General features: G+C 42.1%; 1 protein-coding gene across 1 annotated transcript in view; it reads right to left on the bottom strand.

Moving 5' to 3' along the window:
- The window catches only part of GALNT9 (polypeptide N-acetylgalactosaminyltransferase 9), a 273921-nt gene extending 252482 nt beyond the window's left edge, over window positions 1-21439 (bottom strand). Inside the window, exon 1 of the mRNA XM_056341904.1 lies at window positions 21171-21439. The gene's annotated coding sequence lies outside the window, so the exon portion shown is untranslated. The remainder of the gene's footprint in view (window positions 1-21170) is intronic.
- Window positions 21440-27984: the final 6545 nt, after the last annotated feature.

Below are 27984 nucleotides of genomic sequence, written 5' to 3'. Positions count from 1 at the left end.
TAGGTGCATTTAGCTAATAGTTGCAATGAGCTACCCAATTCAGTCCAGCTGAAAGCAGAGCCCCAGTGAGAAATCTTAGTGTACTGTCTGCTGTGAGCTACTGTTTATCATTTTGCCTTTGTAGAAACACTGAGGGTTTGACTGTGTACAGGAATGAGGTAACTTCATGTTGAAGACCTATAGCTTCAGCTGTACAGCATCATCCATCACCAAAGCTGGTATCTGGGCTGTGTCATATAGATTTAGCCCAAGTATTGTAAGTATCAAGCATCAACCATCATGTAATTTGCATCTCACAAGAGCACTGACAGGGTCCCCAGAGGACCTCACTTTGTAGCTGACGACACTATTCCTCCTCTGACCTAGACCAGATTGGCAGCCTACTGCAAAATAAACTTGGGCTATCCTCATGGCATTGCTGCTATTATCTCAGGAAAGCCCAGCCCTGATGACACTCATCATTCCTACACACCAGAGCAAGGAAGAAGCAGTCTCTTTTCTCCCTCCCATTGAGAAGACCAGTTAAGAAAAAGGGCCCTGACACAATACTATTCTCATAAGAGAGTGTCTGTTTTGTTGACCAGGACTGCCTACCCTTATAATTTTCACCTGTTAGCCAGCCTAAAACATAGCCATGCTGGGTATTGTGTCCACTTTCGTCTCCACATGATGGCCCATGACTAGGGAACTGGCTTATATTTCAGGACCAAGGATGGGCCTGAATGCCCCAAACCATATTTTTCTTTCCCTTATAATGAGATCCATGGGTCTAGCAAGAGATACTAGCTCCACCTAACACATTATCGAGATTTTCTCACATATAGTTACTTAGATAAATCTCCATCCCCAAAAGGCTAAGGCACCGACAGGATGAAATACTAGCCTATACCATGGTTGCTTTTCACAGTATTTTAACTTGTGTCTTTTGGTATTTTTATTTGCTTGTACAAAATACTATAAAACTAGATTGAATTTTCCTGAAAAAAAATCAGAGACCAAAGTATTTCTGTGGAGCATTTTTCACGTGCTGATAAACCTGCACTGGAAAATTTTAAGGTTTCTGGTCACAAGACTTTTTAAAAACCATCAACTATCCTCAGAGGAAAGACACAAATCTCCACTTTTATTTGCTAACTTGATTGGTGCTTTATTTTTCTTTCAAGATTCTGCTGAGTCTGCTTGGCTTATAGCCAAGGGATGCATTTTGCTTCTATTTGCATCAAGTTAAGAATGACCATATTCAAGTTGATGGGGAACAGCCTGGTTGAGAAAGACTATTAAATAAGCCCATTTCCTTAGCAACAATCCCTTTTTCTCCAGCACTTTTAAAACTCCAGTTTTCAGTACCACTCTATGCAGACACAAACATTCTGCCTCTTGACCTTAAGCAGATCAGAGCTCTGTCAACAGTAAGTGTCAAGTTCAGATGGAGTACATTGCTCCGAATCTCACCTTTCTTACAGCCTGCCCTTAAGCTGCCAATGCTTCACATTACAGAAGAGATCACTACCAAGAAGCACCTGTGACATTTAATGTGGATGAACCTTGCCCCAAAGGGCACCTGGACACTTCCAGTACTATATTTGTTATTCAGCCAACCACATCCTTAATTAAGGCCAAGTGATATGTTAATCTTGAACGTAACTGTTAAAAAAAAACAGCTAAAAAACCACCAAAATGATCTCCAAGCAGACAGTGTATCTGGTCAGGATACAAACATTTCTGTGCTCAACACAAAACCTTTGGCAGGAATGAGGACAGTATTCTTTCCCTCCTAGGACAACTAATTAGTGCTCAGAGCTATGTTCAAACATCTTTTCCTAATGCCACAGTCCTGAGCTATTGCTCACACTGAACTTCCCATAAGCCTAAAATTTGTAATGGCTGTTCCATAACTTAACTGAGCAACAGCTAAATACCTTCTCAGAAGGAAAAGAAAAAAAAAAAAAGTGGTCAAAATACAAAGGGATTTAATTAAGAAACAACTCTTCATTTATCAGTATTGCTATGAACATGTAAAACCCCACAAGGAGTTCCTAGTCAAGAGTCTCAGAAATAAGAGGACCAGGGGTTCTCAAACTACAGCCCGCAGGCCAGATAAGGCCCCCAGGGTCCTCAATCCAGCCCCCGGTATTCACAGAACACCCCTCGGCCCCCCCCACCAGGGGCTGGGGGGAGGAAACCAAGCAGTCACAGATGACTGCCTACCACTTCATCCGCGCGTGCCGGCCCCCTGTTTAAAAAGTTTGAGGACCCCTGTTCTACAGGTTTCTGGTGGTTCTGTCCTCATCAGAGCTGAACAGGAGCTGCTCTGACCAACCACTACCCCGTCACCAGGTGATGACAAGGAGGGACCTTATGTAATCAGACATGTCTTCTCTTTAGAGAAGAATTCACATGCCTATCTTTTGATTTAAACCTCTTGCGGATCAGATTCAATTTGGGGTCTGAGGTTTATACACGTTTGTCTTGAGAGCCTGAGGTACAGTTAATCCATTTACACAAGCCTGATTGACTGTTAATTACACCAGTCCAAACAATTGGGAATAACATATTTCAGATCCACAGTAACCATCTTCACATTTGCTAGGTAATACGTGGCTTGGCATTGTCACCCTAAGAGAATGCCATACTTCTTATGATTTCAGAGAAATTGCTCACAAACTCAAACTTCCATAAAACTGGTTGCAGGACAAGGCACAGAAGTAGAAAAATGAACAGCACTGCCACAATACCACAAATCTTTTATTTGCATCCAGGAGCCACTCTAAAGCAGGTGTTCTGCTGGGCTGCCCCCCTGGATAAGCAACTCACTAATTACCAGATTTGTCTCAGGACTACTGGCACTAATTAACACTGCAGTCTAATTAATCAGAAATTCAAATTCTACTGAAGAGCTTTTATGCAGCTATTTCTGCTAGGTACAATGGAGGAACTTTTTTTGTTGTTGGGTTTGGCTTTTTTGATAGTCTATTTTCCTTTGAACTAGAGGCAAGATTAATAGTCTTGATACAAGTAGAATTGATCACTTTCTTTTAAACAGCTTTTTGTCTTTGTATTTTTTTAAACTAAGATTGCTCTTACCAAACTCAGACACATACCCTTCCCCTTGCCTTGTAGCCTTGTATTTTATTCTTGAAACACAAGTGTGTTTTTTCATATGACAGTAATTAATACATTAACTGCTGCTTGCTATAAATCTTCCCATCTCTAGCCTGTGAGCAGCTTGGGCTTAACAAAGGAGTCATCCTTTAAAGTCAGGGATATCTGCAATTCCCCCAGTGCCAGAACTAAGCTCAGCCCACCCACAAACTCATACTAAACTCAAATCACAACTGTATTCTGATATTTAGCTCAACTACAATTTCTTCAGGGATGTGCACGTTTCTTTCACTATGCTGGTAGTGTTTCAAGGACAAACATGGTGTTTGACCAGGCCTTGCAAGAGGCCAGGGCAGAGTGTGCCCCCCAGCTTCTTCAGGAGTCTGAAATACAGTGAAGTGCAGATTCTCAGCTGCTCGGGCACCAGCTATGCATTATTGTCACTAGAGCACTGCTAACACTTTACATGAAATCCTCCCCTTCTCATATATTCTAAATGGACATTTAGCTGCCCACCGTTTTCTCCCCCTTACACATTTGAAACTCTGGTCTCCCATGATGGTAAAAAACAGACTATCATGGGATACTGCATTGCCTCCTGCACCTTCCAGAACCTCTGCTAAAACAAGCAAAAGTGGAAAAACCTATCCCCTCTAGAACATTCTCATATTTCTCTCTGGACAACATTAATTTCACCCACAAGGGAGGGAAGTATCTGGTTCTATTTTTACTAAAGCAATGATTCTTAGTAGAAGTGAATGAATATGAGTACTGGCTACTTTAACTAAAAAATAAACTTTGAAATACATAATAAACCTTAAATGCTATCTGCCTTTAAATAATCCTCCTTCCATACTGTTACTCCTTTACATCTCTGTGCAGGTTTGTCATAATCCTTAGCCCTACAATCTATTATTAAGGTGCTTCATTAGCTATCTGTACTTTGCACTACTTAAATAATTAAAATACGAGAACATTACACAAACCTATGCTACAGAGGTTTACAGTAGACATGGCTTTAAGCAATTTCAGCACCGTTCAGTCACACAGTATTTTACCAGTCCAAGACAACACTTTGGTCCCCATCCATCAAGACTTCAAGCCACTGGGAATGTAGTACCATACCTGATTTCATGAAACAGAAGGAGCAGGAGATCATGCCATCAGCGGCTATTTTTGAAAAACCACACTGCATTCAGATCAGCTAAAATCCAGGTAAGCTCCAAGGTAAAGAGCAGTAAAAGAAACCCTCCCACACTGGCTGTTCTGGAAGATCTGTTTCACTGAACGACTTAGCAGCTGAACACAATGGGAGCTACAGGTGTTCAGCACGTCTGAAATATCACACCTGATGCAGCAAGCACAGTGGAGAGAGCAGAGCTGCACTAGCACAAGCTGGGCTTAATCCTGATACTTTTATGAGACAAGATAGACAAAAGTTAATGATTATCTTGCTGGCTTCTGCAAGGCGTAACATGGTAAGTCCTCACTAGCCCTGTATGTAAGAAAACTTTCCCTGATTTAAGAGACTAAAATCAAAATGCATCTAAACAGGCAAAAACTTGCAGAAGGGTTCTCTGTCCCTCACAAACAGGAAACCTCATTGTGCTTGTGTCCCCCCTCCCTTCCCACACACACCTGGACTGAGAAATGCCAAACCCAGATAAGCTGGAGCAGCTGACCATCATAAGTTCATTCACCAGATGCACATTAACCAAAATGCTTTTAAACTTGTACAATATATTTAATGCAGGTCTTCTACCTCTCTGAAAACCAAGGCATGTTTTCAATCTCCTATTACACATCCATGCATCGCTGCATATGTTTTCCAGAGTTTTTGTATGGAAGGAAAAGAGACTTTGCAATCACCCTGCTGATTATACCTACAGCTGGAGAAAATTAGGGAAAGCCAGATGGTGTCTCACCAATTGTTCTGCAGCTGGCCACAATGAAAGCAGCTGGGGGAGACAAACACTCCCACCACCCTCATCACAGAGAACTGCACAAAACAGAAATGCATCTCCTCCTAGCAAAACTCCAATTCATTATTCAGAAAAATACAGAGTTGAGGCAAAGTTGTTTCATGCAACTGCCAGGGAAGAAAAAGGGAAAAAGAAAAAAACAAAAACCAAAATAGATGAAGAAAAAAAAAAGGACCTAGAAGTTCAGTTGCATCGTCAAACCAGTGCAGCAAGACCTAAATTAATGTGGTTGATTCCCAAGACCTGGGAGTGAGGGATGTCCTTTGGCTGCAGCCATGGTAGCCATGTGTGTTCCTTGTGATGCTTCTTCACATTTGCATCTGCAAGCTTGATTTCCTACCATCGCCTGAACTGCTAAGATTTTACTCCCCCTAGGCAACACTCCATTGAGAACAGTTGCAGCTTTAAGGCTCAGAAGCTGAACTATGTATTTTTGAGCAAACCCACGTTAGTACATGCTGGCTGGCAAAAGGAACCATTCATCAACAAAGAAGTGAAATGATATCATAGGCTACAATGGAACACTGCTCTACTGAAGTGCTTAACTAAAATCCAGGTCTTTGATTTCATTTTACATGACACATCCAGACCTGTCTTTGAATGTTACAGACACCTCAAGCTTCAGTCAGCCATCCTCCTACCTGAACTAACCAAAAAAAAAAAAAAATCTGTATCTAAAGCTTTCCATAATTCTCAAGCACCTGCTGACTATGAGGTGGGAACTGTCATTTTGATGATTTCACAGATGATTTGGAATGGCAGTTCCTTAAAGGGTCACTGACTTGTGTCTCTGCACCTTTAGCTTCATTACATCCAAGGGCTCTTCCGTTGCTGAATCCATTCCCAGAGCACTTTCCATCACATCTTTAGCCAGTCATGTCTTTTAGTCTTGCAACTCTAAGCTGATAGTCCCATAGCCCTAGATAAATAGTGCTTCCAGACTCAGTACCTTTTTTTTCCAGAGTTGTGATGGCAAGCATGCACTCTAAAATGTCTACAACAGCTGTGCACATCTTATTATTTCCCCCAGCCTCACTTCAGCAGGTTCTCTTAAACTGCTCATGAACACTCAGAAGCATTTACACACCTGCTGGACCTCCACTGTGCTCAGTGGGTCAAATAATTGGTTGGGATCCATCACAAAAACTGGGGGAAAAAACCCAAAACATAATTTCAGTCTGTGGCAGGCTAAAAGCCACCAGCACTCTTCCAGAATGACAATACAACACTAAATGACGCCTCTTTTGTCTTTGTTAGAAATTGCAAAATATTGTAAATGAAGCCGAAATGCTCATTTTCTTGAGCAGGAAAAATAGAGCAATCCCCAGAGATGTGGTGACAAACTATCACAGTTCATCCATCACTCTGCATGATCAGGCTTTTGTTCTTTTCTGACAGTCCATCTTTTCAATGTACCAGCATACTGCATTTTTTTTTCCAGCCAAGTACCATGCAGTACTGCTACAGAGCCTTAAAACAGCTTCTCCATTTCATCCCAGAGGTTTCACCATTTAAATGACAAGGAAAGGGATTCTTTTGCATGCAGATTAGCCAGCTACAACCTGTACAGCTAGATAGCATGAGACTGAGGATAGCATAATGACCAGCATTCACAGTTCTTCACAGATCAGCTTTTCAAGCAGAGGCAACCTCCTTGCTTGTGGATCTGACCCCAGAAAGAGGGAACATACACAGTTTATTGGGGAAAGACCAATGTGTTCATTGTAGCTACATAAAAGGCTTTTTAGTCCATAGCTTGAAGAATATTCCCTCCCAACTCAGCTTACCTTGACATTAAACTCAGAGGTCCTGGTAAGTAAGTACCTAATAAGAATAATATTTTGCCATTGAAAAGTACATGATGAGGAAAATTTTCTACCACTGCAGAAAAAATTAGTACACCACCCCCACCCCCATACTTGTCCACCATTAGGCACATCTGTTTTGAAGGTGGATTTTTCCAGTATGTTAGCACCAGAGAGGACCATACGTTAGTCTCCATTTATTCAACAAGTTCAAATCTATAATGTGCTCAGTGTTTTCACTAAATGAGTATCAAGTGTATAACTGTGTGGGCTTAGCTAGATGAGAGGAAGAGAAATAGGTCAAACTTGTGCTTTTAAGAATATCATGTTTCCATTTCTTTTTAATTAATATTGCTGAACTATACACCTCTGTAACAAACTTGGAAGGACAAAAATATGGCCCCATAAACTTCTCCCTCTAAGCTTACCACACTTGAATGTAGATACCAGTAATGATCAAGAGAGAAAAATGGAGATATATATATATATTTATCTCTATAAAAATTTCATGCAAGAAACCTAAAACACACTGAACTCATGTCTTTCTGCAGATGGTGATTCACTCATTACATCTACAAACATTTTCAGATACTGAAGTGGAACAACGTATGTGTGTGGGTATGGGATAACTGGAAGACTAAGGTGATAGATAACTTGAAATGTTAAGATACTATATTAAGAATGTATATTTATGACCAGAGCTGAAAAGAGTTCCAAATTTTTCAAAAAAAAAAAAAAAATATGTTTTGTCTGTATTTGATTGATTTTCCTATAAATGCAATGTTTGGTAAGCTGAAGGGGCAATAAACTTATTTCCTAACCAGCTCCCTTAGGCCAGAAGTGCAGTGCCTGTAGTCCTTCTGCCCAGGGGGATCTCCTCGAGGCAGCCAGTATGTCTGCGTACAGCTGATAGCTTAACCACCTGCTGCTGGATCTTGCAAGCTTTAGCAACTCCTCAGTACACACTGGAAAGGTAGGTACACACATACGTTGTGTACACATAGAACGATTTATTCTTTTTAAAATACAGATATATGCCTATCTATCTAGACATATATAATAAGTAAATAAAGTACCAGAAAAGAAATCCAGACTAAACTGGTACTGGGACTGCATTGCTGCTACTCTGGCCTCTGCTTTCAGCGTACAGCTTCCATACCCTCAGAGCACTCCCAGCCCACGCTATACATATATATATATGTATATATATGTCGTGCCATATCAACCAACTCCACATGGATCAGCTCCTCATCTGGTGCAAACTGGCACTGCTCCAACGACTTAATCAGAATTTTGCTAATTAGCACCAGCACACAACTGATGGCTTTCTGCCTGAGGACATGTGAACATTTTTCCTGCCTGCTGGCCTGTGAAAGCTTTTGCTAGTATGGGATGATCTTTTCTGATGTGGTAGAAACACAGTTGTGTGTTGTGTTTCCATTTCTGGAAAGAACTTCAGCAACTGCTTGCTGCACCGATGAGACAGGCTTTAGCAAGCTGCGGTCTGGGAAGACCCAGCAATGTCAAGCAGGACACTGTGACCACACAGGTTAACTGTTAAAGTGTGCTTCTGCCACACTGCCAGAGGAAACGAGCTCTCCTCATCAACTGCACATAGCTGTGCTGAGCCAAGCAGTCCCCTCATTGCAGTGAAACCCCAGCATATGTGCAAAGTAATTAACAGCTACCATTTAACTCCAGAAACTAAATGAACAGGGGCAGAGCTAGAGAACGTTAGCACCAAGAAACAATGGGCTGGTTCTAATGAGGAACAAAGCGCAGCACTTCCCTGTCTGCACTCAGGTCTGTATACACAAAGGGCCATGTGGAAAAAAATACAACTCTCTCCTACCACCCCAGCAGTATTTATTATTGATATTTCTAGCAAAGAGCACCTGTACAGCACAACAGAGATGGAGTCCAACTGTGCTACACACAGACTCTGCCTCCAAAAGCATAACACATAAATACACCATAATGACAGATGAAGCACTTGTCAGTGAGGCATGGCCAGATTAAGCGATGTGACCATGGTTACACAGACAGCCAAAGGATGCTGAGAATCCCTGTTACAGTCCCCTTTGTCTCCCACACTGGTAAACTCAGAATGCATTCCCAGATGGAGATAGGCAATAAAAACAGAATCAATACTGCCAGGGATCTTAGGCTTAAGAGGAGTCACTCTGACTTGCCTTGATACTAATGATAGCATGTAGAAAAGATCATCAATTTTATTGAGTGAAAGTTTCATTAGATATAAAGAAGCTGAGCAATAATGGGCATGAAATTAACAGAATAAAAGCAGTACAGGATCATATAAAATTACAGACCAATTTCTCTCCAATAAAAGATGACATTCAGAGAATGGTAAAAGCACTTCCATTAATTAATTAAAAGTGTTTGATCAAATCACCTCTTTCAGATAGATTCAAGTTTGTAGTTGCAACTATACTGTTGTTAAGAATTGAGGCAGTGGAAAGCACAGCACAGTTCTTTCAGCTGACCTGAAAATACAGGGCTCCCATTCTCATCTCAGTGCTGCCAAATGTTAAACAGACCCTAGAAGCAAAGAGCTCAGCAGTTAATGTGGTACAATTTACAGTAGGAGCTTCACCCATGTAAAATACAGCTGTGTCACAAATGTCAGTTGCATGCATTTCATCCAGAAGATGCAGAAGTTACGCTGACTTCCAAAGCTGTAACTCAGCAGAAGAGCTGGAGCAGCAAGCATATTTTATTATGAGAGGCTGCAGGCTTTTTATTTATCCAGTTTGTGCACCAGGCAGGTGCTGGAAGGAAGATGCAACCTTTCCCCCAGGCTTGCATACATGGGCAATTATGTGTTTAAACACCTCGCTTTCAGAGAGAGCATGGAGTCTCACTGAAGAATTGCAATTCAACACTGCAGGAAGCCAGCACAAGCCAAGGAAGGATGTTGTGGAAGTACAGGATAGCACCATGATTCTCAACCTTTTCCAAACGGCCCTTTCTTATTCAACTGAAAACCAGTACCAATCCAGTGTTACATTTAATAACTAGATAAGGCTATCAGCAAGAAGCCCTGCGCTAACAGGATGTTAATCACCCCATCTTGAAGCAAGCACAAAGTGCTTAGAGAGTAAACATGATCGGAAGGGACATATAAAGGGCTGCTTTTTGCATTTGCTTTATGGGGAATCTCCTCAGAGCTTTTGATCCAGATGGAAACCAGTAGGGGCAACAGGGGATGCAAAGGTATCTGTTATCTACAGTTGCACACATACCTGACCTTGACCTAAAGTGTTCAGGTACTGGGTTGGATGCTCTGATTTGTGGACTATTTTAATTTACAGATTGCCATTATCCTCAAGGGGCTACTCTTGAATCCAGGAGTGACTACTGCTCGAGGGAATCAGCAGAGGCAGGTATTATTAGCTGCAGGTAGTTGGAAGACACCTTAGGATTCCCTTATAGTGAACTCTATAATCATGAAGCCTAATTTATGGGAGCTCTGCAGAACAAACTGCACTTTAGGAAGACTGTTCTGGTGCTTCTTTTCTGAAGCACTTGGTGGCATTGCAGCAGAACCCTACAGAAAATACAAAGGGATAGACAGAAGCGGTTACTGTATAAAGATCAGGCCATGCTCTGGCTACTTCCTCAACATTAACTGCAGAAGTGCCTGCAGTGAGTTCTTCCTTGTTGCACAGCCATCTTAAAAATATGAGCATGCATCATGACAATGTGACTTTGGCAAGGAGAAGAACTGCCAATTAATGTGTCTTTACAGCAGCCCTTTCGCCTCACCAGGGCATTTTGCTTGTAGAGTTAACTTTCTATTTGCAGCTTCCAAATGTGTAATGTGTAAATGTGTAAATACTGTTGGCCCCATGGGAATTGTCCCTCCAACCCTTGTTCCAAACAGCAGAGAAGCTGGAAAATCTGACAGACAAACTGAATTCTTTGTAGGCTCCCTCTGAAATGCTTCTGGAAATTATAGTCCAGAGCATCCTTCTAGGCTTTCATTTTCCTTCCTTCCTGAATCTGCAGGCAGCACATGCTCAGCAGCTGTGTCCCTACCTTCCTTCTAGCGCATCAGGAAATGCCAGCCCCTGGAAATACACATCTTTGAACTCCAGTACAACTGGTGTAAAATTCCACATGATATGCAAATATCTGAGTGCTTGGGTTTTGGTGTGGTTGCAATTTAAATCTCATGAGCTGCAAGATCACCTGGGGGTTCTAAAATGACTTGTTTACAGGTGAGAAAAAGGTTCATTTAGTTTCTGGCAGTTTCTACTCTAGAGTTGGGTAGCATCTGTGAAAGGCAGCCATTTGGTTTTGATTAATGAGAAAGGTTTGCCGAACACAGATGGAACAAACCCAAACCCACTGTGAGCTGGGTTTACCCATATCCAACAGTCAAACACACAGCATACAAGGTCAGGGAACTGGCCTCACAGCAAGACATGGGCACATTTAGGCATTTGCATGAGACACAGTCCAAAGGGACTTGCAGTCAGCAACCCAACTACCATAGACCCTTTAAGACCATAAGGACAGGCCAAATATCTAGAAGAATTAAGTCACCCATTATTATGGGAGGACTTTGTCATAGGCCTGTTTTAATTGGGGTGATGCTATTTCAGCGTCAATTTATGCCAATAATCATTGGTCCAAGAACACTACAATGGTATAGCCCATTTACAGAAATTCTCAACCAAAATGTTGCTCCATCATTGCTGGTTCTGGAGCTACCTTGTCTTCACTGTTCCCTACAGATGTATGGTTACACTAGTTCCCCACCTTCCAGGTGTGCTGACACAGTGGGCCCTAATGAGCTCAGTGCTATTGTATCCAGTTAGGCAAGGTAGACCCCACTTACGGCTTTGGGTTATTAAGGCAAGTAACACCCAGCACTTCCCCTGCTGTTAAGAGTTATAGTCGTGTAAGGGCTGTAACTTCCATATCGAGCACTGGCTTTCACTTAAGACAGAGATATACTAATGACAGCTAGACATATATTGAAATCCAGCTGGTTTGGGGGCTATAAAGTGGCTTCCTACCAATGCTCTTCCTTGGTCTCCCCACTTTCTCATGTTTTCCAGTTCGTTCTTCTTCTGCCTAAAAAGTATTGCTTGCATTTCCTTTTAAAAATCCACTCGATGCATTAGTTTTTCTATCTTCTTGCATCTCTGTTTCTTAGTTTTAGTTCCTACACTCTGTTTCTAACTTGCTCCCGCACAGCTTCAGCTCCATCCACCTTCCCCATCCAGAATTTTACATTTCAATCATGTCCTCTCCTAATCTCCTGTCTTCTAATGAATTCAAGCTTAATTTTCTTAACCTCTCCACACAGCTCTAAACCATTGAGACCTTTTATCCTACTAGTTACTCCCTCCTGCACCTTTTCTAATTCTTCAATATGCTTTCTGTAATAAGAACAAACCGCTAGAGGTAAAAGCCTCTTTTCTGGCAAGTGGAAAGAGATTTATTAGAAAGAACAGGAGAATGCTAATAGCAGCCCCATTTCCTCTCTGTGAGGTCAGACACCCATTTGCAACCTGGGTAGATCCTTAAGAATCAATGCTGCAGCAGTGACAAAATGGGAGCAGCTGACCTGTAGGGGATTCAGTCTGCTTCCTCATCTACTCATGCTGTACAGACTGCAGACGCTTCTCATCCAGGTAACAGAACAGTAAAAATCTGATGCTCACTTCAATAAATATTTCATTTAAAAGAATCTCAGCACTTTTGCACAGTGCAGTTACCTTACGGGCTGGAGCAGAACAAGTTCCTTTCAACAGTTTTACCAGTCTGCTTCTATCTTGACCTAGAGAGATGGGGTCAAGCATTTCATTCTAAGAGCATGTCTATCAGCCTCCTCAACTATTTCCTGGCAGTACAATACCACTACAAATTCACAAGAGAGCTCGATCTAAAGACAGAAAGGATAAGCATCTTTGCATCCTGGATGCCACCTGTAGAGAGGTCTAAAGGTTTACTCATCCCTAAAATAACCGCCCCAAGCAAACCCCCTAGACTGTCCTAGTGTAGTTACTGCATTATCACCCTTACTGGGTGAAAAACAAAGCAGTTCGCAGAAACTCCTTAAGCACTTACTCAGACATCCTCAACCCACCAAGTTAAGAGAATATGGAGATGTTGAGCATTTTCCTCTTCATCTTCAGTAACCCGGGGACACATGCCATAGTAATATGCTGCCAGTTGTCATCATATTCTGTCTGTTAATCCTCAAAGTAGGAGAAGCAGCAGTATCTCTATAGAGTAGAAATGCCTCTAACCTCTAGATAAAAAGGCTGAAACATGTCTGAATAACTTTGACTCTTCTGTTTTACCACAGCACTTAAGTTCAGCTCCTAATTCTAACTCATACCTTGTAAAGGCCTAAAGTAGACCAGCAATGCTAAATTGTTAACAAACTTAGAATTCAAATCTGGATCTGATCTTTACTGCTTTCTGTAGAAAGGTTTGGAGCAGTTTGAAGCTCTGAAAAACATTTGCAGCAACAGTAAGCCATGTTGTAAAGCTATTTTTTTTTATTATGATATGGTGATGTTATAAACAGAGAAAATACAGTAACTATTTTAAATCATTAGAAGATCTTTCTTTTCTTTCATCCTTGCTTCCAACTGTTGCATGTTTGATCCCAAAACTTCAGTCAGGTCTGCCAAAGATCATGAATTTTTCCTGGCAATTGTGCATTTGCCAATTCAGCCAATGATTTATGCCCCACTAGTAAAATACAATTCAGTATAAGGGAAAATTGGGGTGAATGGAGCTCTGCTGAAAAAGACCTAAATTCATATTCCCACTTAGAAATAGTAGTATACCGTCCACTACTAGAATTGCTGGGGCTTTAGGAATTAGAATGCTTGTTTTGAGGCTACTCAAAAGGCATAGATGGTTTATATGGAGTAAAGACAGTGCCCACAGTTGTGGGAGCTGCTTTCAGAGTCTTCCCCCTCTTCTGTTCATTAGGACAGCAAGCCAGAGTGAGCAGGCTGCTGAGGACAAGAGCAGAATTAAACTTGAAAATACAACCCTGCAGGAACATTGGGGGTGGGGTGGATTGTTTTCAATTTAACCCACCCTTTGAAAAAGCTTGGCATTTCTTCTACCAAGCAATGAACAGTCCCAACTGTATTTTCAGCAGCTTCCTTTGGTGAAGCACATTCCCTGTTATAACACAAGGATGTGAAATAAAACTTTAGGGATTCCTCCCAGAGTAATTGAACCCATTACATTTCATGAGATTTCTACATTTCATTTAGCCTGAAATAAAACAAATACTGTGTGTCTTTCCTGAGTCTATTGAAAAACCAAACGTACCTTTAACTGAGCTGCAAAAATGAGTCTCTTATAACTAAATCATACTTAACAAACTATAGCAGTGATACAAGTTAATTGCAGTTATCTGGAGGACGGCAGAGTTATCGTGAGTCACTCTGTAATTAGGAACAGAGCGTGATTTCTAACGGTTACCAAAGCTACTGGTAAGAAATTGGAAGAAATTGGAAGAAATTCTTACTGTGAAATGATGAGCCGTTGCCTGTTACACTCTAATACATTGTGGCCATACCCCAGTTACACTACTGCCATTAATATCTGCTCCAACATTTAGTAGAATGACTCTGCCATTCACTGTGCTATGAAGATGGGCCCTGTTCAAAAAGTTCATGGTGTGAGAAAGTATAGCCTGAAACATGACAGGCAGATATCATTGACACAGGGAAGAGAGGAATGAGCAGCACTTGTTAGCATATACCCCATTTACATTCAGACTGAATAGTTAACCAGAGACTAAAGTAACAGGATCCTCCTGCCAGCTACATCCCTCTCACACATCCTGATGAGACAGGAAATATGGCACATCATGTCTCCGATGTTGAGATGCCTATGGTCAAACATACGGAAAAAAAGAGAAAAGCAGCACAGATTTAAAGGCTGAGAAAGAACTTCAGCAGTAAGTTACTGGCTACAGGTCATCAGAGACATGGTTAAGTTCCAGGTGTAGAAAAGGGGAGAACTGCAGCCTGTAAGATGATAAATGCAAACCAGAAAATCACAAATGTCTCGAGAGCGAGAGGTGAAAAACTGGATAAGGAGAAGGCAGAGGCTCTGACACCTTTAGAGACAGGATAAGGAAGGAGAACAAAATAAAAGCTGAGATTTTCTTTTTACTAAAAGAATGGGACTCTGTGGAAGCTTCTCTGGACTTTCGTCCAGAGAAGGATCAGGAATGCCCTGAAGCACTTATGCATTGAGAAGGGTTTGGATGATTGCAGTTACTTCATACTAAGGAAGAGCAACGTGTGTTGCCCAAGAATGCCAAGAAATTCACAGTGCCCCTTCACAGACTTCAAGTGCCAAGCTGCAATCATTTGTATATAAAAATGGAGAAAAGTAGAAATATTTAATCAGGTTTCACTGGGCAAACCTCTCAAGAAAAGTATCAGGAGCGTCTACTGTCTGCTCAGTATAGTCCCACAGTTTCTTCAGAACCTCCTAGTGCTGTCTGCCTGCAATTTCTCTTGGGTAAGACAGTAACTGCTGTTAAAAGGCCTCATCAGTGTAGGGGTGCTAACAGTCCCTGGAAGATTTAAGGCTGCATTTCAATAACAGCCCACAAAGCATTCAGTGAAACTTCTTCATTAAGCTGCTTTATGATAAATCAGTGCTAAACTGTAATTGCAATTTGCTTTTCAAGAACACCCATTTCTCAGAAGTCTATAAAAGTTCAGGATAAACATCAGCTAAGCCAAAATTTGCACTTCAACCCCTTTGTTTTTCGGATTTGAATTATCCCCTATTACCTTCCTTATATACCTCTGACATTTATGAGATCTACAGCCAATGTGTTCTGTGCCTGTTGGCAGGAGCACAGCATTATTCACACTACCAGATACCACCTTCTATAATAACTCAGAGTGAGGGGAAGGTGCAAGCAAGGGAACTTGCCCGAACTATCTGCAAAGAAAAATAATGTATTTTCGTCTTCTGTGGTACAAAAAAAAAAAAGTGAGGTTTTTTCAACACACATCTAAAAAGGGAGTTTTGAAGCTTTGAGAGACAAATGTCTCATTTTAAGATCTATACCCTCTGAGGGTATGGAGGACAATCTCAAGAGGCATGAAGGGGAGAGAAACAAAAAAAAAAAAAAAAAAAAAAAAGAAGAAGAAAGAAAAGAAGAATGAATAATGATAGTCAGCTCTTTCTGTCCAAATCTGTCACTTGGTATCACGGCTAGACATACCTCCCCTGTGCTTCTGGGATCACAACTCATTAACCTGAGGTTCGTGTATGCCTAAGGTAATCAGTGTTTTGCAGAGGGTCCATAGAGTACACAGCACAGATTACCATTTTAAGAAAGGAGCCATTTGGAAGCCTATTTCTGAAACAGATGCGAACCGTCTTTCCCAAGGCTCACAACACAATGTCCTGGCATCTCCTTTTTCACCAAACAGATGTCCCCAGGAACAGTCTCCCAGTGGTACTGGCTGCAAAGTAGACCTGGGCAGATACATCACTGATTCAGCCTCTGCCAACAGGGTCTTGTAGATTCCCTGGTAGAAATGAGGGATCACCTGCCCTTGGGACTAGCTTCAGTAACGGCCAAATCTTGATATAGCTGCGCCAGTGCAAATCTCTGGAACAGACATCTGGGCCATTTACCCAGCATGAAAACAGGGAGTGCTACCCTGGTGGAAAACTGCAGCTTACAAAAGATAAGCACAGCTAACATGGGTAGTTGAAAAATGAGAGCTGGATGGTAGACTCCCATTTCAGAAAAGACTCTCAGGGGAACACTGAAGTGGAAAAACCATATGCCCTTCCTTCGTATCAAATTCTTGCCACTCTTGAGTGTCAGAAAAGGGAGCTGCTCAGGTTAGTACAATGTATAACTCTTGCATCAACAGTATAGTATTTTAGAATTGTAAATATAACTGCAGTGCATGTGAAGATAATGACATCAAAAAGTGACACTGAAAAAAAGGGTGGTTAATTGGCTCTAGATGGCATTTACAGAGAGCAGCTAATCAATATGCCAGATAATCAACACAAGGCAAATTTCACCACTGTCGTTACTACATTCATTATCAGTGGCAATTTTCTCACTTTGGACAACGGAACTTACTTTTGCCAGTGTCACCTCCCAGTTCTACTGTACTTAGAGATTAGTACTGTGAACTTTATGTTTCCAAAATACTAACCATATGCTTCATGCTTTTCTGTCCATTTTTTCCCTTCTCCATTTGTGCCTTAACAAACTTTCTAGAAAAAGTCCACTGATGCTTTAAGGTTATTCTCAGTGCATACCAGATAGTCCTTTCTGCAGATATTTGTCATTTAAATATGTAATTCTCATTTTCAACTTTTAATTGTAAGAACTTTGCAGCAACAACAATTTTCAGGATACATGATTGCAAAGAAGATCACAGAATCATAGAACAGTTTGGGTTGGAAGGGACCTTAAATATCATCTAGTTCCAACCCCCTGCCCTGGGCAGGGACACCTTCCACTAACCCAGGCTGCTCAAACTTCCATCCGTCCTGGCTTTGAACACTGCCAGGGATGAGGCATCCACAAATTCTCTGGGCAACCTGTGCTAGCATCTTGCCACCCTCACAGTAAAGAATTTCTTCATAATATCTAATCTAAATCTACCTTCTTTCAGTTTAAAATTGACTGCTACTATACTGCAAATAAATTATAGTCAACCCAGTTAGCCGTTTCTAGAAAAACTTGATTTCTATCTTTATTAGCTCCACTACCTCCTTATAAAAGGGAAAAAAAATAATTCTACTTAGGAAAAAAAAGGAGGTTGGGGGGGTGGGAAAGTTTTCCCTTTGGCACTGAATTTCTGACCATTAGAAAAATAAGTGTTGCAGAAATGATCTGTGCCATGCAGAGTATTTTAATGTAATGGGCATCCTCTAATTTGTACTGCGGGCACTTTAATCTCTAGGATGTTAAAAGCTAAATTGCATAGTAAGATAGCAGAAGCTAGGAGATCACAGAAGAGTCTAAGACCTGTTTAGTTTTTTTCTACCACAATGGAGCAGCATTTTTCACTCCTGCTCAGTATTTGTCATCCATTAAATCTGCTTAGGAGGTTAGTCCGGCAGTTCATACATACTCCATCTGGCTTCACAGAATCCTGCATCCCTCAGTGTCTAGTAAAGCCAAGGAAATGGAACAGCGAATAAACTGTGTTGCCTCAAACAGCACAGAAACACAAGTAATGATGTTACATCCATTTGAGTTTACCCTCTGCAGTGCAATGTAAAAGGGGAATGAGTGGTTTATGATGCAAAAATTGAAATGATGTATTTGTAGTTCCCGTGTAACAGCTCAAAGACACTTTTACCTTTACTGAGGAATTATAATCCCCTCGCGTACCAATCTCAGGGCAGCTCATTGAGAATTCTTTTTTAGCATTTGGCCCTGTATTCAGCAAGGCTGCATAAGCCAAACAGTGGGGAACATGCTGCCAAGGGGGTAACGAATAGGCCATACTGTATTTTAATTATGGAGAAGAGAACAAGGTATTGTGACAGATGATGGCAGGTTGCATTGATGGTTTCTTTGATGGAAGCCTGTCTCAGTGAATGAAGTGTCTTTCAGTACAGCAAAAATAATGAGCTCCCTAGTGTAGGCTCAGCTATTTTTAAGAAACCATTTTCTTTCTGCTCCACAGTTATCAGCCAAGCTACACCAATCCTTTCAAACACAGCTCAGGGTAAAAAAAAAGCATAGCTGGAAATGCACGGCAGTCCAGCCTATCATTATGGATAATGAAACAAACTGTGCCGAGTAGCACTTAACTCTCTGATTTAGAAATCCCACAATTTGATCAACAAGGCCCTTTAACTGACTATGCAGCCGTGCAGTCACAGGCAGCACAGATTTCAAATGCAGACAGGATTCACCCCCTGGCATCATCTTCATTAACGGTCCAATTCACCCGGTACTTTCTCTTGAATGTTGCCACCCTGAGCCCCTGCCACAGCACCTGGCTCCATCAGGGCACCTTCACAGACTCTTTACGCTCTGGATTTTTGTGCTGGGTTCCTGAATCCTGTCGCCACAGCTCAGCTTTCCGCCCCAGTTACAGCCTTCTCACAGCTTATTTAGGACTGCCCTTCTATCCAGGGATCATTAGGCCCTCCTGGCTGTGATTCCTTTAGAAAAACTTTACAAGAAGGCTCTCAACAGATCCTGTTTCCCCCTGGCCTATCTTAAACCATGCAACAGGACATCAAGTATTTTATGTAACATACAGCATCGTGTATTCACAGCTACATTTCCCACAGATGCCAGTGCTAAGGAGATACAATTTTTGGTTACTTTTAGCTAGGAGAGTTGAGCATTTGTTGTCCTAAAAATCAGATTTCTTCATCGATAGGCCAAATATAACCCAGAGCAAAGGTGACTGTGTTGTACGCTAGCAGAAAACAAACTAATGACAATGCCAGGGCAAGTGTTTCTAAACAACTGGCAAATTTATAAGCAGACAGGAGGAGGAATAATTAAGCACTGAAATGAATACTGACCATAATAAAACAGGCTAATAAAATGAACATCTTCTAATTATGAGAAGAACCTTATTTCTGGTAATAGTATAGCCTTCATTAACCACTACAAAGAAAATGCAGTGGTAAATTAAAACAAATGTGAAAGTTGGAAATCAGAAGTAATATTTTCCTGGAGAAAATAGGAGGGTTTTCCCCCATTCCAAACCCTTAAATATAATGGATACCCTAAAATTATTCTGAGCCTAGTTCTCCTCTGGAATGAATCAGCATTGTTGCAGTAACTTCAAAAGCAGGAGAAGTACAAGCTAGACACCTGATGCTGAAACTTAAGGGGGGAGGAGGTGGGAAGGTCTTCTCTACTATCATTCATCTTTCATGAGCCGTCTCCGATTCCTGCAAATTTATTCATTATTTGAAAGTATTTCCCAACTAGTCAGCATGAATCATTTCCAGACTTTGGGCAGTTCACTAAAATGTCCATTTCAGCAGCATGCAATTTGAGATACGCAGTTTTGTAGCACATTTCTGCTTCTGCTTTGCCACCGGAAATGTTTCAGCAGGGATATAATGACAAGGAGACAGGCAGCGCACATCCAGCACAAGCTGTTATATTTCAGGAAATGGGGAACATTCTTCAGGGAAACCAGACACAAAGATTAATTACTTCTACCCTGCAAGCATCCTCAAATAGCATAAGCAAATTATTCATCAGTGTAATTGAGAGGGATGTGGTGAATTCAGTTGCACCTTTCAGTCAAAGTTGGAACCCGTTTTCAAAGTTCTGGCCTTGGTACATGAATGACTGAGTACAGCTCCATTAGCCTGAATTATAATAAAAAGTAAGATTAGATTATAAAACTAATTCTTAATTAACTATAAATCTCTCTCACAATTCTCTACTTCTAATGTACATGAAGTCTACAAAGACATGGCCAAATAGCTATGCCCAAGCCATGCTTGCATGACCTGTGTCCACCTGCAGGACAGCAGCTCTACATCCCCCTGGGAGAGTAACTCCAGTTAAAGCCTGGACACAGAGTGGTAGTTCTCTCCTCCCTGCACAGAAACCAGGAGCCCACAAAAGTCATCAGAATTAACTGTATTTCCCATGAGTCAAACCTTGTTCATGTATTTCAAAAAAAGGAAAAAAGGAAGGAGACTGTGTCTGCCTTCAACTGCCACTCACCAAAGACGTATGCATTTATTTATTTGAAGGAAAATCTCCTATAGCCCCTGCCCTCTACAGATTATCCTATAGACCGTATCTCTGAAATTGCTTAGCCTGAATCTTTCTAACCAAGTCAGCCTTAGGTATCATTTATGGAAAATAATTAAAATTTAGAGAAAGAACCAAATATCTCTAACAGAGGTATTAGGTAGCCTCAGCTCCATGTAGTGGCATTCGTAACTACTGTAACTTTAAAAAGAGCATTGTTCCTTTAACCACAGCCTGGGCACCTCAGGAATCATGCGCATCCTGCTGCATTTTGGCACAAAATCCTTTCCAAACAGTAAAGAAATCACCAGGATCTCTTTGCTGGTCAACATTTGGTCCAACCTCAGTTTTAATGACTAAGTCTGTGAGGGCATGCTACATTACACATCCAGTATTTCTTGTAAATACCTCTTCTCACATACTTTGTGTAGGGTAAGAATTTCATCATCCATGACAGAGACTGAAGCCCATGAACAAATCCAGCATCACCTGAATTCTTTCGCTCAGTTAAGACCATTCACCTACCTGACGATCCAAGCCACTCAAGCTTGATGGATTGCAATCCCCACCACAGGCAGAACGGGATTTACTTCAAGTACAACCAGGACTCAAGCACGTCAAAGAACCGCCACAGGATGCTGAGCAGTATCGACAGCTGATGTCTTCGTGCCTGTCATTTCTGACACGGTGCAGGCATCGGTCAGAGCTGGCAGCATCCCAGTGCTGCAGGGGAGAGACTTCGACAAATCAGCCTGGACTGTCTCGAATTAGAGTGGACTGATTCTTTCTCTATGGTCCTGAGGACAACATAAGAAATTCAGGCTGTACATCCTGAAATAGAATTGGAAGTAAATATGAAATGGGTTCCCAGGGGACCAAGTAGCTTACACACTTGGACTTAGCACTTTTTTCCAGCTGACACATGCAAATAGTGCCTGATGCTGAGTGCAGGTAAAAGTTTCTTCAGTATTCAAAGATCCCTTGGTTGCTGTTAAAAAGCCTAATCCAAAGCCTCCTCCCTCAAAGCCAGCAACTGCCCGCCATTCGAGCACTTTACTCACTTCCAGTGGATCAGGGTGCCGGACTCCACAGGGTCATTTCAGGATCTGCCACTGGAAGGTGCTTCTCTTGGCACTGGGTAACCACTCCATTGGCCCTCACGAGGCAGATCCCTGCCGCCCTGCCCCAGCGGTGGAGTGCAGCGCAGCGGCCTGGGAGAAGGCCCTCCTTTCGCCCACACGGACCCATCCCTTCTCCTCACTAGCACCAGCGCTGCAGCGAGCCGTGGCTTTCCCCTTGAGAGGGCTGCCATGGTTAGCGTGCTCGGAGGACTAAACTCCAAACATAATTAACTGCATAAATGCTAAATAAATCTATAGAATGGCGCTGGCTGCTGGTGCCCCGGCAGTGGCTGCAGGGCTGCCCCCCTGAGGCGGCGCTGGTTCTGGCCGGTTCCAGCCGGTTCCAGCCTCCCGCACGGCTCCCTTGAGGTGGCGCCGGTTGCAGCCGGTTCCCGCCGCTCGCGCGGCCCCGCTAAGGCGGCGCAGGTTCCCGCCAGTTCCCGCCGCAGGGCAGAGCTGAGCCCCGCCGGGAGGCTGCGGGCACCTCGGGGAAAGCACGCTCAGGAATGGGCGAAACCCGCACAGCGTGAGGAAAACAGTGTGAGGAACGGCCCTGCGAGCACCCGGCGGGCAGCGGGAGGGGCGCTGCAGAGCCCCCTGCAGCCACCATAGAGAGAAACATGGTGGCGCAGGGGAAGGGGCGGCAAAGAGGAGCTGCTGGGGGGCTGGCCACAGCCCCCATTCCCTGCCCTCCTGCGCTGCGGGGGGAGACAGAGCAGCTGGGAGCACAGGTGAGCCTAGGAAAAAGGAAGGGTGGGAGGGAGGTGGTGTTTTAATTTATTTGTTTTCCACTAGCAAAACCTATTGTAATTGGCAGTAAATTAATTTTCTCCAAGTTGAGTTTTGTCCATGACAGTAACTCTCTTTTGAATCGACCCACCAGCTTCTTTATCTTATTTTCTTCCCCATCCTTCCATCCTGCTGAAGAGTGAAAGAACAGCTGAGTGTGCAGCTGGCCAAGGTCAACCCACCACAAGAATATATCAAAATCTACTGCTTATTCTTATTTATTGCAGATAACGGATTTTAGATGGTGAAGGTTTTCTGAAGTTGGGGAAAATAAGGGAGGCCAGCGGCCAAGTGTGCTGCAGGAATTTCCTTGAGAGCTCAAGATGTTTTACAGAGATCGCAGATCACATTATACCTAGCTTTGTGGGGGTCCTCAGGGCAAAAATGAGAACAAAATAACAGCATCCTTGACCCTATCTAGTCACATTCTTAACATACACAGTTCTATAACTGCTAATGGCCAAACATTTGGGGTGTAAACAATAAAAGTTAACACATGTGGTATTCCCTTGACAGACTTGCAGTGGGGAAATAGTCCTGTTATCTAGCTTTGGATCAGGCCTCCCTGGCATCCAGCTGTCAGGAAGCACAGTCAAAACACACTTGGGTGGAATGAAATTTTCCCTGGTTCAGTCTTCAGATGCATTTCCAAACTTCCCCTTTATCAAAGTAAACCAGTGCTGTATTTGTTTGCAAAGCTTCAGCACTATGGAATGGAAAGTAGAGAGAAGAAAAATAAAAGCAATACTAGAAACCATATTATAAAGGAAAACCAGTGCTTTGTGAAACAAGATTATTTTTTTTTAATGTTAGAACATGGGCTTAGGTGAAGAGCTACATTAATCTTACATAGGATGCATGATTAATCGAGGAGCCAATGCTCTTGCTGGTCAGTGGGAACAGCAGAGGGACAATGGTGTCGTTAGGTGACAGTGTTACCACCTGATACATGTACATTTTTGGTCCTGACAAATGAAGCTTAATGTTCCATAGGACACGAAAACAAATGAAAAACAAGCTACACTAAAGTCCAGCAACAAAGTGAGCGTGGAAGAAGCACAGACATTGCAGAGTAAGAGAAAACAGCATTTTAAAGGTAAATTCAAGTTTGGAGTAATAAAGTGTGGCTGGCACAGCTGTTGCTCAGTAAATTCATTGGCACAACTGACACCCAATGCATTATCATTTATAACGTGATGGTGCCAATCTAGATGGAGAACCTGCCTAAATCAGGTTGGGATCCTGAGCACTGAAGAGCTCCACACAGTGAGAGACTCAGGTAATGAGACACAGCTGCCATGTCATGCTGAGAGACAGGGATGTTGCTGTTGTCAATAGAAAAACCTCACTTTAAGATATGTACTGGATGGCTCTGCCTGGGGATGTTCTGGTTTTGTTGTGCAGGATCCCATCCCTACTTTGATTTCTTCATCCCTTAGCTGGCCTGAGACACAGCATGATGAGAAAACTGCAGCCTGCAGGGGAGACAGGAGCACAAGGCCTTCAAAGCACAGCTTCCACCTGGCTCTGCAGGAGTGAAGTATTTCTGTTCTGGATGATCAGGACTTCAGAAATATTTTCCTCCATTTTCCAAAAGGTAAATTTTGTTTTTAAACTGAAATGTTGTCAGTGTTGTCTATGGAGACAAACAGCTGTGCTCAGACCTTTGCCTTTCTCTAGCCAAGCATTCCTATGACCCAGAGCTGCAGCATCAAGGAAGCCATAGAAAATGAAAGGTAATGCTGTACTTTTTAAGCCTTGCAGTGTGCTGGGGAGGCAGGTCACCTTTGCTATATCGATCACCAGTGAGAGCTATGTTCCCTGGAAGGGAGGCAATTCTGCTGGCAATTGCAGAACCCTGTATCTGTGTATCTATTTCTAAAACAACTACAATGCAGATGGCAGAATATTTGTTTGGAGCAGTCACCGTATTATAAAATTTGCTTTGTTGGTGAGAAAGCAAGTCACACCCTAGCTGCATGCTACGTAGCTTAAAGAATTTCTCTAGTCACCACTGGCCCCTGCATGCTGTTCCTTACTATCATGTAACAGCACAGTGACTGCTGACAGTGTTTGTTCCTACTGCTGCACAAGTTTCAAAGCAAAAGACAACTGAGCCATTTAACCTGATTTTTTTCTTACTTATATCAATCTGATCCTGTCTCCCACCACACCTGTGGCACTATTCCCTCCAAGCTCAAATCTGCAGGTGTAATTCCTATGAAGCTTTATCAATAGCTATTAACTTCTTTCTATGAGTTTCTAAGCCTCCAATTGACTACTAGGCAACAGGATTCATCACTGCTTCATGTCCTAATACAAAAAAATATTGCCTGTGTCACTTTGCAAATGCTTCAGCTGGCCCTGGCTCCACTCTTCCTGAGCTGAATCCTTTAAAAGTTGTTGATCGTGAGTATAGATCTTCTGGCACATGACCAAAATTCTTCTGTACAGTGTTAAAGTCTGTCCAGCTGCCAAGCCCCCTTTCCACATACACGTAAATAAATGAGCTGCTGAGAGCATTTTCAGCCTGTTGTCACTGTATTGGGTATTCCACACAGAGAAAACTGGAGCAGCCACATACAACTCACATTTTTATTTAATATGTATCAATGCCAACCAGTATCTAATGGATGTAATGATTGAATACTGACAAGCATATTTTTCCAGCCCAGTTGTCCTTTGGCAATAATGCCTGACCAAGATTGATGACTCTAATACCAAAGCAGGCAGTTTGTTTGTTTCTTCTATAGGCTTCATTTTTCAAATAGGCTCAGATTTCCCTTCCCTCCTCCAAAGAAAAAAGGAATGGAAAATCGTGATGACTACTGAGACACTTATATGAGTTCAGTTGCTGTTTCCTCAGGCCACCAAACCACAAAGGTCAGATTCACTAACGTGCTAACTTGGTTTATTCTAGCATAATTCACATGGTTTTATATCAGTATAAAACTGGTCTGTCACAGTGACACATGCAGCTCCCCCGGTGAGGGATTTAGCTACTGGTGTGGAACGAAACCTGAGCAGGTCTGATCGGATCTCAACAGGCACATTTCACACATACTTATCAAGTGCCCACACAAGATTCAAGGCAGTTTTCAAGAATAAAAGAAGAGTGTCAGCAGCGCAAACAAAAAGAACAAACCAGACTCCACATGCAAGGCATGGTTTTCCTTTTTATACTGTCTTTAGAAGTCAGCAGCAGATCCCAAGGACATTTGAGAACAGCAAGAAAACATTGACATGCAAAGCTGAGCTAGGAGCCTTTTTACAGCAGGGAGCAAGACCACAGTGTATGTGACGCAAAAATAAGACAGAGTTTGTCTTGCCTAAGGAGAATCCACTGGGAGGCAAAGTACACTGCTGAATGCTACAGATGGCAATTACCTAGAAAAAGAACATAGGAAATGGGAGAAAGCTCTAAAATAGGAACTCGATGGTGTATTTTGCTCTCTAAGGAGAAACCTGGCAATGTTTTTTGTAGATCAGTTCTGTGTTTTTAGCAAGAGCAGTTTGGACCTGGCCTACTGCTTAGCTTTGTTGTTGATCATGTAATTTTTTATATGCTTTTTACAAAGGAGTCACCTGTGTTTTGAGGTACGTTTGAAAAATGAAGACACGGGTCTTGCTCTTTACTGGCATAGCAGATCCATACAAGAGAGATCCTTGAGGGCTGGACACAGGAACATATCTGCTTTTCCTGAATCCTACCCGTGGCAAAAACTGCTGTCATGTCCCACTGGTGTAATGATGGTGCCACTGTGGCCAACGTAAACTGAACAGCAACAACAACAAAAAAAGAGGCAAGGCAGGGGACTGTCTTCTGAGCCTCTGAATACTGCACAGTGAATGTGCACAGGCTCAGAAACCAGCTGCCTCTTTCCCAGCTCCAGTCAAGATGCATCACGTATAGAGGCAGAATTTCTTGTAAGCCATAAGCAGAAATAGCCTCTCTCTAAATTTTTGAGTCCCATTTATACGAGATCTTAGAAAGAAGTAGTACTTGCACTTCAGAGCCAAAGAGAAAAAGCAATTGTAGAGATGAGTCCCCAGAGGGATCTTTGCTCATCCTTAGCCTAGAGAACTTATACACTGTTCCTAATTTGAAACAACGTGTGACATATAGGAAAGGTTATATAGGACTGACCAGCAGCAGAAAGTGGATTTTACACTGAATTAGGTAAGGGTAAACAGGAGCCAGCAGCTGTGTTATATAGTAGATCTATACTATAATGATCCTGTACTCTTCTTGCAAATCCTCTCCTGAATGAAGCATCACTACACTTATATGCCTGCAAAAGCTCACACAATATCACTACAGCACACATCTTCAAATAGAGATTCATTTAAATTTTGAAGAGACAAGGAAGAGATTTCATTCATTCTTGATGACTTTGAGGCATGATTCTCAGCCATGCTTCCCTGATACCATTATGAACATTTTTCATACAACCCACAGATTCTACCCCCTTTCTTTGCCTCAGTTTCCCCTCCAGTTCCCCCAATGTTTGCTGAAAAGTCCTTGATCACCTCACAATCCTGTAATCAAAGACTACAGATTAGACAGAGTCAAATTATAAGGTCTGGATGGAGTGTAAGGACATTTGGTAAATGTCATTCAGAAAACACAAGAGCCACAAAAAAAAAAGATCCCAGACATTCATTGCTCTGATCACCCTTTGCTCTCAGCAATACCTACACCTAACTCATCTGCTTCTTGTTTGCTTCTTATTTTATTGGGAGGTTTTTCTCAGAGCAGAGGTGCCTTTGAGCAAAGGTGGATCAACCAAGAACAAAGTCTTACTTGAGCAGAATCAGAGAGAGGTTAAATATTTGGAAAGGGGGACATCAAAGTAGGGGACGCACCATTAAAATATAAATACACAGAGTACCTTATACAGACTGGAAATAAAAACAAAGCAAGCACTTGCTATGTTATGGATTACTCTAGTGAACAGCGATAGAAACATGATGGGCATCATTATGTGTCCTTCACAGACACATAGGCCACATGTATACTTACGCAACCACATTTGTACACAGATGAAACTTGAATTTTAAGGATTGAAACCAAATTGACAACTATATTAATAACAATACTAAACATGAATTTAAGTACAGGATCAAAAATCTCCTGTCCTAGAATCCACAGCAGTTGCACCTAATGCTAAGCCCAGATACCTTTCAAAAATGTCATTAAAGTTAACGTAGTTTTCTTTACTACATTGCAGGATCATTTTGAGTGGAATCAGTCTCAAGACTGCAGATGATAAACTGTAAGTGTAAATGCTGTACAACATCCTCCTGAGATGGAGCACTGTGCAGTACTCCCACGAACATTCCATGCAAGGAAAGAACAACTGACCGCTAGATATCTTTCAGGAACATGATTTGCTGACATTTGTGTTTGAACGCTACAATAACTTCCA

The sequence above is a fragment of the Falco biarmicus genome, chromosome 1 (assembly GCF_023638135.1).
Source record: "Falco biarmicus isolate bFalBia1 chromosome 1, bFalBia1.pri, whole genome shotgun sequence".
Taxonomy (NCBI): Eukaryota; Metazoa; Chordata; class Aves; order Falconiformes; family Falconidae; genus Falco; species Falco biarmicus.
Note: the sequence above shows the minus strand (reverse complement) of the source record. Positions and strands in the feature narration are given on the sequence as shown.